The sequence below is a fragment of the Bos taurus genome, chromosome 29 (genome assembly GCF_002263795.3).
Source record: "Bos taurus isolate L1 Dominette 01449 registration number 42190680 breed Hereford chromosome 29, ARS-UCD2.0, whole genome shotgun sequence".
NCBI classification, from domain to species: domain Eukaryota; kingdom Metazoa; phylum Chordata; class Mammalia; order Artiodactyla; family Bovidae; genus Bos; species Bos taurus.
In genome coordinates, this window is record NC_037356.1 from 39049773 (window position 1) to 39063475 (window position 13703).

The 13703-nt window shown below is 45.4% G+C and overlaps 1 pseudogene; it reads right to left on the reverse strand.

The window, feature by feature from the left end:
* Positions 1 to 3141: 3141 nt before the first annotated feature.
* On the reverse strand, positions 3142 to 12406 carry LOC100337177 (pregnancy-associated glycoprotein 1-like; annotated as a pseudogene).
* Positions 12407 to 13703: the final 1297 nt, after the last annotated feature.

A 13703-nucleotide genomic window follows, 5' to 3' on the forward strand; every position in this document is an offset into this window, starting at 1 on the left:
GTAAAGCCAGATATCCTGGAGTATGAAGTCAGTGGGCCTTAGGAAGCATCACTACAAACAATGTTAGGAGAGCTGATGGAATTCCAGCTGAGCTGTTTAAAAATCCTAAAGAATGAGGCTGTAAAAGTGCTGCATTCAAAATGTCAGCAAATTTGGAAAACTCAGCAGTGTCCACAGTAACATGTATAATATCATATATGAAATGAGTCACCAGTCCAGGTTCAATGCATGATATGGGATGCTTGGGGCTGCTGCACTGGGATGACCCAGAGGGATGGTACGGGGAGGGAGGAGGGAGGAGGGTTCAGGATGGGGAACACGTGTATACCTGTGGCAGATTCATGTTGATATATGGCAAAACCAATACAATATTGTAAAGTTAAAAAATTAAATTAAATTAAAAAAAAAAAAAAGAAAGGCAATTCCAAAGAATGTTCAACCTATCATGCAATTGCACCCATCTCACTTGCTAACCAGGTAATGCTCAAAACCCTTCAAGTTAAGCTTCAATGCTACATGAACTGAGAACTTTGAGATGTACAAACTGGTTTGAGGAACCAGAGATAAAATTTCTTTTTTTTTTTTTTTTGGCAGTTCTATTTTTATTTTTATTTTTTTTAATTTTATTTTATTTTTAAACTTTACAATATTGTATTAGTTTTGCCAAATATCAAAATGAATCCGCCACAGGTATACATGCGTTCCCCATCCTGAACCCTCCTCCCTCCTCCCTCCCCATACCATCCCTCTGGGTCATCCCAGTGCACTAGCCCCAAGCATCCAGTATCGTGCATCGAACCTGGACTGGCAACTTGTTTCTTACATGATATTTTACATGTTTCAATGTCATTCTTCCAAATCTTCCCACCCTCTCCCTCTCCCACAGAGTCCATAAGACTGTTCTATACATCAGTGTCTCTTTTGCTGTCTCGTACACCGGGTTATTGTTACCATCTTTCTAAATTCCATATACATGCGTTAGTATACTGTATTGATGTTTTTCCTTCTGGCTTACTTCACTCTGTATAATAGGCAACATCCATTGGATCATAGAGAAAGCAAGGGAATCCCAGAAAACATTTCCATCTGCTTCACTGACTATGCTAAAGCCTTTCACTGTGTGGACCACAACAAACTGTGGAAAATTCTTAAGGAAATGGGAGTGCCAGATCACCTTACCTGTCTCCTGAAAAGTCTGTATGTAGGTCAAAATGCGGCAGTTAGAATCATATACAGAAAAACTGAAAGATTTAAAAGTGGGAAAGAAGTGTGACAACGTGTACATTGTCACTCTGGTTACTTAACTTCTATATAGGATACACCATTCGATATGCAGGACTGCATAAATCCCAAGCTGGAATGAAGATTGCTGGGAGAAATATCAACATTCACAGATCTGAAGATGACACTGCCCTAGTGGCAGAGAGCAAAGAACTAAAGAGCCTCTTCATGAGGAGAGGAGATGCAAAAACTGGTTAAAACTCAACATTCAAAAAAACTATTCACAAAAATATACTCAACATTCAGGGCATCTGGTCCCACCACATCATGGCATATAGATGAGGGAAAAGTGGAAACAGTGGAAGATTTTATTTTCTTGGGCTCCAAAACAACTGTGGACCTTGGCTGCAGCCACAAAATTAAAACACACTTGCTCCTTGGAAGGAAGAAAAGCTATGAAAAACCTGCACTGTGTATTAAAAAGCAGAGACTCACTTTGCTACAGAGGTCTGCAGTGTCAAAGCCATGATTTTCCAGTAATCATGTACAGATGTGCGATCTGGACCATAAGAAACAGTGAATGCCAAAGAATTGAGCTTTTGAACTGTGGTGCTTGAAAAGATTCTTGAGAGTCCCTTATACAACAAGGAGATCAAACCAGTCAATTTGAAAGGAAATCAACCTGTGACCCCTGCTGGCTCAGCTGAGGCATCTACTAAGGGCCTCCAGGTGGAAAGAACAGATGCTTCCACTGAAAAAGTGCCTAACCATGGCAGTTCCAAGCAAATAGTTTATAGCTCCACCCCTGAAAGAAGCTCAGAAATGCTGAAGGCTCTGTGTTCCCTGGGTCCCCTGATGCATGAATTGCATTCTCCCCAGCAGCATTGGAGGCAAGGAAGGGGCATTCTGGGCCCTGGAGGAGGGGGATGGCTCAGGGATCCACTGGGGCCACCACTTACCAAGTAGGACTGGAAAGGACAGACCAGGCATATGTGGCAGAGAGCTGGTGACTGGGTGTGGGACAAAAGGGAACCAGCTCTGCATAAAGTACCTCACCCAAAATCCCCTGGAGGACATGCCCAGTGATAAGAATATCTGAGATGGGACAAAGAGAGTCTATTTAATTATCCCTTATAATTCCTCTGAATGAGGAGGTGGTTGAGTTGGTGGGTCATCACAAGTTCTTCCATGGCCTAGACCACCTGCTAGTCGCTATCCTTGGGTCTGCCTCTCCCCAGCTTCAGTCATGTAGTTTTGGAGGAAATTGACTATCATGTCCTGAGGGGTCAGGGCCAAAGACCATGTAAAGCCGGTCATAATACCACATTTTCCTGCCAGGATGGCTGATCTAAGGCTGTACATGTGATCTGAGGTGGGTCATTCAGAGAACACCCTTGAACTCTGATGTCTGCAATCTTCTTTCCTTACTAGGTGATGCCTTCGGGATTTAAAATCCTAGGGCAGGTAGCTCGAATTCCCTCACTAGGTGTAGAAGCCTTAAAGAAGAAAGTTGACAGGCTAAGACCATCAAAGAAGAGTAAAGGGAAAGAGTGAGGGTGAGAGAGAATTGATGACTTCTGATTTCTTGGGTCCAGTCACTGAGATCTTTGTATTTTCTCTGATTCTTGTGTCCTGGATTCCCAGAATCATTTCAATGAGTCTCCCTTTTCCTTAAAGCCAGTTGGAGTAGGGCTCCTCTCAATTTTGATTCAGACTTGGTTCTAGATCCTTCACTCCCTGACACAAACAGAGGCAACATTTATTTCAGTACCATTAAGAGTGAAACCCTTTATTCTTTACTGAGAATAGGGTGTACAGACCACCAAATACAGTTCACCAGCATCCTGGGCAGGAGTGCCCAAAGTGTGCGTGAGTGTGTGTTAGGAGAGGCCTTACTGATTCCTGAACCACTCCAAGCATTTACACTGCTTGTGCCAGGCCAATCCTGTCATTTCCTCAATCATAAACCAAGAAGTACTGCCTCAGGAAGACATCACCCAGGATCCAGGTCTCTGTAGATGGACTCAATTTGCTCTCTTTAAAGGCGGCATAGTAGTGGCCTCTAGAATCCTGGGGGAGTCAGAGACACACACCAGTCAGCATGAGCCCTTACCGGTGACTCCCCCCAATATCCAGACCCAGCTCAATTCTTTGTTTTATTTCCCTCTTTTGGTAAGCATCAAGGGGTTTTCTCAGCAGCAGGGGATATGAGAGTTTATCTAAAACCAAAGAGGGCCAAGACATGAGGTTGCCATGAGGAAGGGTGTGGGGGAGGGGAGGACTGGGAGTTGGGGAAACAGAGGAATGATAAACAACAAAGTCCTACTGTAGAGCATAAGGAACTATATTCAATATTCAGTGATAAACCACATGAAAAAGAATAAGAAGAAATATATAATTTTATATGTATAACTGAGTCACATTGCTCTGCAGCAGAACTTAATGCAACACTGAAGGCCAATGGCATCCCACTCCAGTACTCCTGCCTGGAAAATCCCATGGAGGGAGGAGCCTGGTAGGCTGCAGTCCATGGGGTTGCTAAGAGTTGGACACGACTGAGAGACTTCACTTTTCCTTTTCACTTTCACTTTTTACTTTCATGCATTGGAGAAGGAAATGGCAACCCACTCCAGTGTTCTTGCCTGGAGAATCCCGGGAAGGGGGAGCCTGGTGGGCTGCCGTCTATGGGGTCGCACAGAGTCGACCACTGTGAGACTTCGGACACGACTGAAGCGACTCAGCAGCAGCAGCAGCAGATTAGCCACACTTCAATATAATTATTTAGAAAAGAACAAGTGTGTCCATAGCTCTCCTCACTCCCTGTTTCTTTCCTTCTGACTCCTGCTCTGTTTTCTCTGCAGAGAATGCTGGTTTTCCTCCTGCATCCCCACAATCCATACTTTATTATCAAGCTCTATTTTGTATTGGAGTATAGCTGATTAACAATATTCTGAGTTTCAGGTGGATAGTAAAGGGGCTCAACTGTATGTATCCGGGTATCATGGTCCCAAAGACACCCCTCCCATCCAAGCTGTCATATAACTGAGGGGAGTTCCCTGTGCTACAAAGAAACTCGTTGTTGGTTATCCATCTTAAATAGATCAGTGCCCACAACACGTTCTTGAAGACTTAACTCAGGAAATCTGAGAAGCCTCCTTCGGCCCACACTCACCCTCTTTGGCCACTCCAGGCTTGGGTGGGTAAGGTACTCTGGTTTCCCAGCCCCACCAGTCAGTCCGTAGCCCTCATCACCCCTAGTAAGTCCCCAGTGCCCCAGTGCAGAGCACCTTGAGATGCCATTTGCATGGAATCCAGTGCACTTTTGCCTAGAACCAAGCAACCCTCCATATGGCTCAATGAGTTTCTGGTTTTAGAATTCCTGAAATTCCCTCTCCTCCTCAAAGCCTTCTTTGAGCCCATCAGCCTGCTCTGAACTCTTGCAGGGAGCTGACATGAAGCCTCCACCCTACGTGTGGGCTGAGCAGTCACTGAGCACCCTTTATTCACATTAGCATCCAACCTCCCCACAGTGGGGACAGGTACCCCAACTCACAAAGGAGGCACCTGGCCAGAGCAAGGGGAAGATGCAGCCGAGAACTAGGCTGACCATGTAATTTATCACTCAAACCAGGAAAGCTTTGAGAAGGGAAGGGAGACTGTGAACTTATGCTAGGACATCACACTGGGACTGTCCCCAGCCATTCTCCTTGTAATATGGCCTATGTCAGGGACTGCTGTGCTGAATTTCATGTTCATGCACCTCTGAATTCAGATTGAATTGAAGCTCTTTGAGGACTGAGGAACTTAGTATTCCCCTCTACCTGACTCCTACCATGCCATATGGTATGGTATCTCCACATTTATATCAGGAAGATCAGTGTCCCACACAGCCCTTTACTTTCAAGTGATTGGTGTTGTGGGAGGCACCGGCCCAGCCACAGGGCTCAGCAGCATCTGCAATGGTGTAACATGGCCTCCAGAGGGCGCACTCCTTCCAGCAGTAGCCCAAGGGTTCCTACAAGCTCCAGTTTGAGAACCAACCCTCAATATTGTCCCCTCACCTTGAGGATGTAGGCTCGAGCTGGCACTGGGTAGTTGACGCCGTTGATGGTGAAGATAATAGAGGGAAGGGTATTGACCACAGAACAATAAACTTAGTGCAGTTAGAGAGAGAGGGTGAGAGATTGGCCCTGTAGTTCCTTGTTGTGTTTGGAGACTGGAAGTAACCCTGGGGCATGACCCTTCACCTTGGAACCCCATAGCCTGGCGCAGATGAGCTTCTGTATGTTATTGACCAGTTTTCCTGAGGCTTCGATATGTCATGTCCCAGTGTCCACAAGGGCCTCACAGCTGTCAGAAAAAGCAATAACCTTTCTTTTCATGGAGATGCTGAGAGACAATGGAAGAAAGAGGGCATCAAGGTCACTCAGATTCTCCCCAGAATTTCCCCCTTCCTGACTGTCTCCTAAACAGCCCTTCGTCTCTTGCCCTCTTTTCCTTTGCTCTCAACACAGTACCTTTCTTGACATCCTCAAATGCAGTACTTGAATGCACCAGGATATTTTGTACCTTGACACAAGCTGGTCTTCCTTCCTAGAAGACTCCACTCCACTTTGACTAGCAAATTTCTTCTCATCTTCCATATTCCACCTTAATTGTATTGTTTTCGGGAAGTCTTTTCCCCAGTGTTTATCATTCTCCTGTCTTGGTCTCTCTCTGTAGACCCTTCCTCATGTCTGCTGCTGTTGCTCCTGCTGACTCACTTCAGTCGTGCTGACTCTCGGAGAACTCATAGAGGGCAGCCCACCAGGCTCCGCCATCACTGGGATTTTCCAGGCAAGAGTACTGGACTGGGTTGCCATTGCCTTCTCCTCATGTCTAGCATGTACTAAAGTCACAATTCACTTCTGGGCGAGTCACTTCATGTACATCTGCCTTCTTAAATGTGAGGGTGAGTTTTAATCTCCTTGCATCCCTAAAGTGTCTGGCACACAGTGAATGCTCAATGCTTGTCTGTTCAATGAGTGAACAAAGACTGAGAAATCAACAAGAAACATCCAGAGAGCTGTATGTGATGGGGAACAAATAATGGGTTGCACACAGAGTGAAGATGGAGATTTGCAGGGGCAGCAGATTCTCTTGGTAGGAGAGAGGGGTTCCTCTGGGAGAGGGTATCTCCCAGCACTGCTCCTACAACCAGCTCAGACCCTGAGACCCTGGCCAGGAAATACATGACTAGCCCACAGAAACACCAAAGGACAGGTCAGCTTTTGTCTGAGGGTATCACACAGAATCCTATCAATTATGCCTCTTGTCCTCAGGTCACTCCTGGATCCCACCTTCCTGATTCTCTGTTATAGCCCCTGTCCCACTGTGTGCCCAAGAACATGGAATGTCTGTTTTATTAGTTGCTTTCACATCTTAAGACTGCAGCCAACCTCTCTCTGCTGCTGGGTAGTTGCTCCCTAAGAAGACCAGTTTTCCCCATTTTCTCACTGTCCCTGTTTTTAAAATGACATTTATCTGTACTGAGAACTTCCTATGTCCTAGGTAGCCCTGGACAGTTGGTCATCTTATCATAACTCTGTTCATGCTGGAGAAATTCTCCCTGATCCTCTGTTCACCACACTCTAGAGTCCTCTAACCATGCTCCACGCCTCACAGGGCAGTGGGTGCAGCCCTCTCCCAGCTGCACAGACCTCTTGGACCCTTTTAGGACCATGGTCAGAGCCTTTCTCAGAAGGCCTGGGTATTATGAACCCATGGGTTGTTTGTGTATTTATGGGCTTGTGTGTTTGTTTGTATGTGTGCTTGTATGTGTCTCTGTGAGTGCTTGTGTGTCTCTGACTAGCTATGCATGTTCTTATGTGTCTCTGTGAAGGTTTATATGTGTCTGCTTGTGTGTTTCCATGTGTCTGTGTGTCTGTCTGTGTCGTTGTGGGTGGTGTATATGTCTGTGTGACTGTATGTTTAAGAATGTATTTGTGTGTGTCTGCCTGTGTCCATGTACAGTAGTGGGAACACCACTTAGGCTGACCCTCAGAGGGAGAGGCTTACCGGTCCATGTGTACACTCCACTACCTGCTTCAATCAATGGTACCCAGTTGAGCTCTCCCTTATAGTAGCGGTGGTCCACCCCACCAAACCACCACACTGCCCTCCCGCTTGTCTCTGAAGAGAAGAGAGGCTGGGATCCTTGGAGGACTGTAAAAACAGCACCGTCTGAGAGCTGTGCTGGTCCACCCATCAAGGCCCTAATAAGGTCCCCATGTACAAATGCAGAAATAGTGTCTAGGAGCGATTGAGATCCAGACTGAGGTCTGTTACTGGCTAATGAGTGGCACAGAGGAGGTAAGAAGTTAAATCACTTGGCTGGGCTCCATCCACTATGTCTTCTGAAGATGCCCTGGATCTCCTGTGACCTGAGTGCTCAGACACTCTCAGAGGACAGGGTGCTGAAGTGTTTTGGCCTTCCCCTTGTCTACCTTGTCATTTTTCAGGAAAATCAAGGCCTGGGAGTTCTAAGGGTGTGGGTCCAGGTCACCCAGAGTTGGCTCCGCTGGCCTGTGAGCTCTACTGTCCAGAGGGTCCCACACTCAGAAGGGACCCCAGCTCCACTCTCCCTGTCTTGAAATGCCTAATATTTCTTGAACAAGGGGTCCCACACTTTTGTGTCCCACACTTTCATTTCTCACTGGCTCCACAAATTGTGTAGCTGGTCCTGGGCTCCCAGTGAAATGCTAATGAGGAGGGAAAGATATCCCCCATCCTTCTCTTTCCTTCCTTATCAAATTCATAAGCAAATCCTAATGCCTTTTCCTTCAACTTGTTTCCTGTTGTCTTCCATTAGCCTTCCTCCTCACACACCCCCAGAGACCAATTTACTGATCTTGAGCCCAGGAGTAGGGTTGTGTTCCAATAATATTTTATTTATAAAAGCCAGTAGTGATGCCAGGTAGGGCCCGGGGGCCATAGTTATCCTGGGTTAGATTTTATCTTAGGATACTTCTTTAGCAAGTGTTCTATAATTTTCATGCAACTGAAAGCAACTTACAGCTTATTTGGATAAACTGATTGTCCATCTCAGACTTACTTGCTCAAGTAGAAGGCAAAAACAGGCTCAGAAATGGCACCTTGATTCTTCAGCTTGCCAAAGATGGGGATGGCTCCAGAGAAGGATATGCTGGGGTAGTTCAAGCCGAAGACACCATCATAAGTTCTGCCTTCAAACCCATATTCCGCCACGCTTAGACAGAACGGCTGGTTAGTACTTACAAGGTCCCCAATCTGTGGGAGAGAAGAGTGATCCCACTTACAGATATGTGAAGTGGGGCTAGGACTGGCCTGGGATGCATTGCCGTTAGATCCTCAGAGAAGAATTGAGGCTGGGCTCTATCTTTGGTGACCCACAGATGGTTAGACGAAGCTGGGAGGGGAATCTGGGTTTCACTTGAGAGAGGCTGTGAATTTTAAAACATCTGACCCTCTGAAAAACACCACCTGAGTGAGTCAAATTGGCCTTGTGGCTTCTGTACAGGTAGGGAAACCAAGAGTCAGGCCAGGTCCCATTGGTGCCACCTTATGGACAAAATGAACGAGAACAAGATAGCCTTCTCTTTGGCATCACTGTGACCTAATGACAGGAATGGACTGCATTCTCTCTAATGTACTGTGGATTCTGCATCTGTCCAGGAAGACAGAAGCTGAAAACACAATCTTGCTTCCAGTGTCTATGAAATTACTCCCTGAGGAATTCACTTTTGGGGATACGTGTATATTTCTGTGAATGTGTACGAGAGAGAGGGGAACTACTCAGGCATTTTGGGGGAGGCGGGCCATAGGTTTATTAGACTCTCAAGGGTCGTCTAGAGTGAGAACTCATTTATCAGGCCCCTTGACCTCTCAGGCCCCCAGTTTAGCACTCTAGATACCTGAAGCCAATGACTGCCCCCAGGGTCCTCAGATCAGTTTTATCCTGTCCCCAAACATCCCACAGCAACTTCAGCCCTAAAAAGCCAGCCTAACTCCACATTTTACCACATGTGTGCCCTTAGCAAGGCCCTTGCGGTCTGTACTTCAGTTTCCTCATATGTCTCATGAGCTATTCAGAGTAACTGCTGTGTAGGGTTGTTGCAGGATTAAACTAGTTATCACCTGAAAGTGCTTGGAACAGTCTGTTAATATAAAAGTGGGTGTTTTTAATCCCTTCTTCTCTCTCTCAGCAAAATGAACCTTGAACTGCTCATGGGCAGAGGAGCTGCAAGTCCACACCTCAAGCAAATCTCTGGGTTAGCTAATTTGTTTACTCCTGTGTCACCACAGGCACTGCCTCCCCAGAAACATATCCTATGGATATGATGGCCATATATATGGGAATTAGGCTAGGAAGGGTCCTGCCAGATTGTCCTGCATCTGTTTTGCAAGCCGTGGTCACTCCATAGCCAGTCTTGACTCAGCATTTGTTACACTGTTACCCAAACTGTGTCATAAGCAACAACTCCGTTCATTCTCCTAGATCCATAATTGATGGTGAAGGTCTTATGGGTAGGCCGGAAGGTGGAAGACTGAAGATGTCTGAACCTAATGTGTGTAGCTGCAGACACAAGAGATGAGTTTCATCAGGTGCCAAGGGTGGAAAACAGGGCAGCAGGGCAAGTGAAGGATGGTCCGGGTATGGGGTGTCTGTACTCACAACAGGTTGGACTGGTGCAAAAGACAGGGGGCACCCACAAGTCAGATGAGGCTGTGTCAAAGATAACCTGGAATTCCTGAGGGGGTGTTCCAATGGTGATGTTACCCACATAGACCAACTACAGGGAGAAGGAGGGAGTGGGTTAGTGCAGAACTGGCTATCCTCTATTCCCACACTGATGCCTCCCTCTGGGTGTCACATATCTCTTGAGATCACTTTCTAACCACTGTGCACCTCACAGAATTTGATCACAGACATATCTGCATTTGATATATTTTTCCTGTGCTACATTGTATGTAGGATATTGACTATATGACCAGGAGTTGAAGTGGTACCTCCTGCATGGGCAGCCCAGAGGCATAAGCACTGGGCCTCTAGGACCACTGGACACCCAAGGAGGTCTGGTGCCTTCATTTGAGAAGCTCTGTAATCTCTTCAAACCCAGCCTTAGCAGCCCCTTCTCCAGGTGTTCCTTCTTGATCAACCCCAGCCACTCCCTCTAAACTCAGACCACATCCAATCAACACCACACAGGTGACCCTTTCATTTGACATGTATTTACCCTTTGCCTATCTCTCAGGCTGGCATGGGCATTCTTGAAGACAAAATAAGCCCTTTGTCTAATCTCAAAACAGTGACCACAGTGATCGTTATGGCCATACATGGAATACAGATTCAGTAACTTATTACTGCTGTTATTCTTGCATCTGTGGAAACTGAATTCCTCTGCCTGGGGATTCACAATTGCTTTGCAGTTGGTTCTACCTTTTGATCAGTGATGGCTGACTCTTCATCTGTAGCTGAGTGGCTCACGTAGTTCAGAAGGAACAATCGCCATCAAACTAATGACACATGCTTGACAGAGAAATGAATATGTACCTGCCACCTGGTAATTGCCAGGCCCAGTCACCAAGACCAACAGTTGAGGATGAGAGTGCCTTCTCCTCTGGGTGGGGTCCCTCTTTTCCACTGTCTCTGCCTCCTGCAGGAACCCCACCCTCAACACCCCACCTGGCACCTCCAAATGAGCCCCATGCCTGGCTAGAGAACAAGGGGGCGCTGTGGAGCACCATCCTCCCAAAATACTCACATCCATAATGTTTCTCAGAGGGTAAATAGTTAGTTTTGAGCCACGAAAAGAAATCTGGGACCGTCTGTAAGGATGCTCCTTTAAGAAATCCTTCAGCATGTTTTTCCCACTGAGGGTTTTTCTCATGGTCTTCACTCTCCTTAGAGGTATTCTTTCACCGAGCATTTGACAAAGAAAACAAAGAAGATGCTACAATTAGCTGTCAGTGTTAAGGTATAACTGTCATTGTAATGGCCCTGTGTATTTTCTAATCATTTTTATGAGGTACATTATTATCAGAATTTTATACCTATACCATGGCAAAGACATAGATTTGAATACAGGTTCTTTTCTGCAATCTTGGATAAGCCATATGACCATGTGGTGTCTCAGTCTCCTCTTTGGTAAAATGGTGGAATGTAACAATACAAACCCTCCAAATAGAATATCTTGGGGATAAGAGAAGTGATGGATATAAGGTACCTGATAAATAGGAAGTCTCAACAATGACAGCCATTAACATTGCTGTTGCCATCCCATACTATCCTTCTCATAGAACCTCAAGGAAGGAGGTAGAAGGGGGACTCTCATCCTCTTTTACAAGGGAGCAATTTGAAATGCAAGAGGTTTCTGAGTTGGCTGTGGTCACACTGCTTGTCAGATATAAAACAGTGTATCATTCTCCAAGTTGTCAGAGAAGAGAGAGTTGAAAGAAGAATCCAAGATATAGGGAACAAGTAATGGAAATCCAGAGGCTTGAGAAGGAAGGACAAGTCAAATGAAAAATTAAAAGAAACAACAGAAAGAGAAATACACTCCCAGTGACTTCCAAAGAGATGGAGAGATAAATGACAGTGATACAGAGATGCAGACATAGGCATATACACACTGAGGTAGACAGGGAAAAAAGAGGACATGTTGAATAAAATGTAGAAAGTGCTATTCCACAGGACCACATCGACATCTGCATAGACTGTGCACTGAACAGTTGCAAGGAGTTGCATTTTCAATAGGTCGTGACATGATTGGACCCCAAGATTTGTGCAACCATGCAAATCTACACCAAGACCTTGGGATCCACGGTTCCTATAGTAAGTTACTTATCAGTAAGTAAGAGTTGAACATTAAGACTCTTAGGGAAATATTCCATTCCCTTCTAAACCTGATGGGTGGAAGAATAATCAGATGAAAAGAAAAGTCTGAGAAAAGAATATGATGTGACATACAGTCCCCATACTTACTTGACTATGCACTCTGAGAAGGCCACCAGCCCGAGGAGCACAAGCCACTTCATGCTTCTTTCCTGGCTCCAAGTACTCAGGGAAGTTTGGGTTCTTAGCATGTAGTGGTGACCAGGAGCCCCTAATTATATATGCTCTAAGCTACCCTAGTTTTCCCCTTTAGACCACCAAAAGATCTGGAAGAAAAAAAAAGCTCTTGATAAAATCTTTACCTTCATCAGTGGCCTTGGTGAGTGGACTTTGCAGCTTTTCAGAATACAGAGAATTGAAACATAATCTCTTCCTTGAAGCTTGGTTGGAAAGTCAAACTGATCTGCATGGACATCTAATAAGATGGAGAATCTTGCCTACTTGGAGAAAAAATGGCTAAGAACATCATGAAAATGGATACTAGGGGCCATACTCTACACGTGTGGTTTCATGTCATCTTCCTAGCCACTTCATGAGATATTCATTGCTGTGTTCGCTGGAGAGGAGATTCCTAGGAGGATAAGTTGTCAAATGGCAAAGTGAAGACTTCAGGGACAGCCCAGGGAAATACACCTTGCCTTAGGTAGTGGGTCTAATGGCAGACATCAGGGGCCCCTATGATGCCAGTCTGCATCAAAAATATAGGGCAGAGCAGTACTTCAATTGCATGGTTTCAGTATTGGAAGAAATGTCATATGCATCCACAAGATATTTTATATCATCCAACAACTGTACAAGGAAGAACTGTGTGCTAGGTTCTGGGCTAAAGGCTTCAAAGTCAAAGTTGATCAAGACAAAAGTAGTCTTTATCTTAAGAGAGCTAGAAATCTAGTCTCACAAACTCATGGCCCCAAGAGGCAGGAGATATGATACTAAGACTAGGTGGCCATGTTGGAATCTGGGCAGCACAGGCCTTACCACTGGGAGCAGCCTTTCCTCCACTTCAGCGATGCTGGAAAGCAGGCCAGTTGGCCATGTTTTCAAGAGAATCAGAAGTTTGGATATTTGTGTACAATCTACTGATTTTAATGTTGGCAACTAATTCTTTTTTTCCCGAAAAGAAAGTGGGAACAAATCTCCACAGTGGTGTGCTGGTTTCAGCCTTCAGTCTCTGCAGTTTTTTGTTTCTGGCCTAGAGTTGGGAGTGCAGTGGGGACAGAGAGAAATTTAATTCATGTTGGTTGATTTTAAAAGAGACTGAATGCATACTAAACATGCTGACTCATTGGAAAAGACCCCGATATTAGGAAAGATTGAAGGCAAGAGGAGAAGTGGAAGACAGCAGATGAGATGGTTCGATACCATCACCAAGTCGAAGGACATGAGCTTGAGCAAGCTCCGGGAGTTGGTGATGGATAGCGAAGCCTAGCATGCTTCAGTCTATGGCGCTGCAAAGAGACGGACACAACTAAAGGGCTGAACTGAACTGAACAAATTGAAAACAAAGACTAATAAATCTAATTGCATCAAGTTGTTGACTGGTTACCTGTAACAATACACTGCTTAAGTG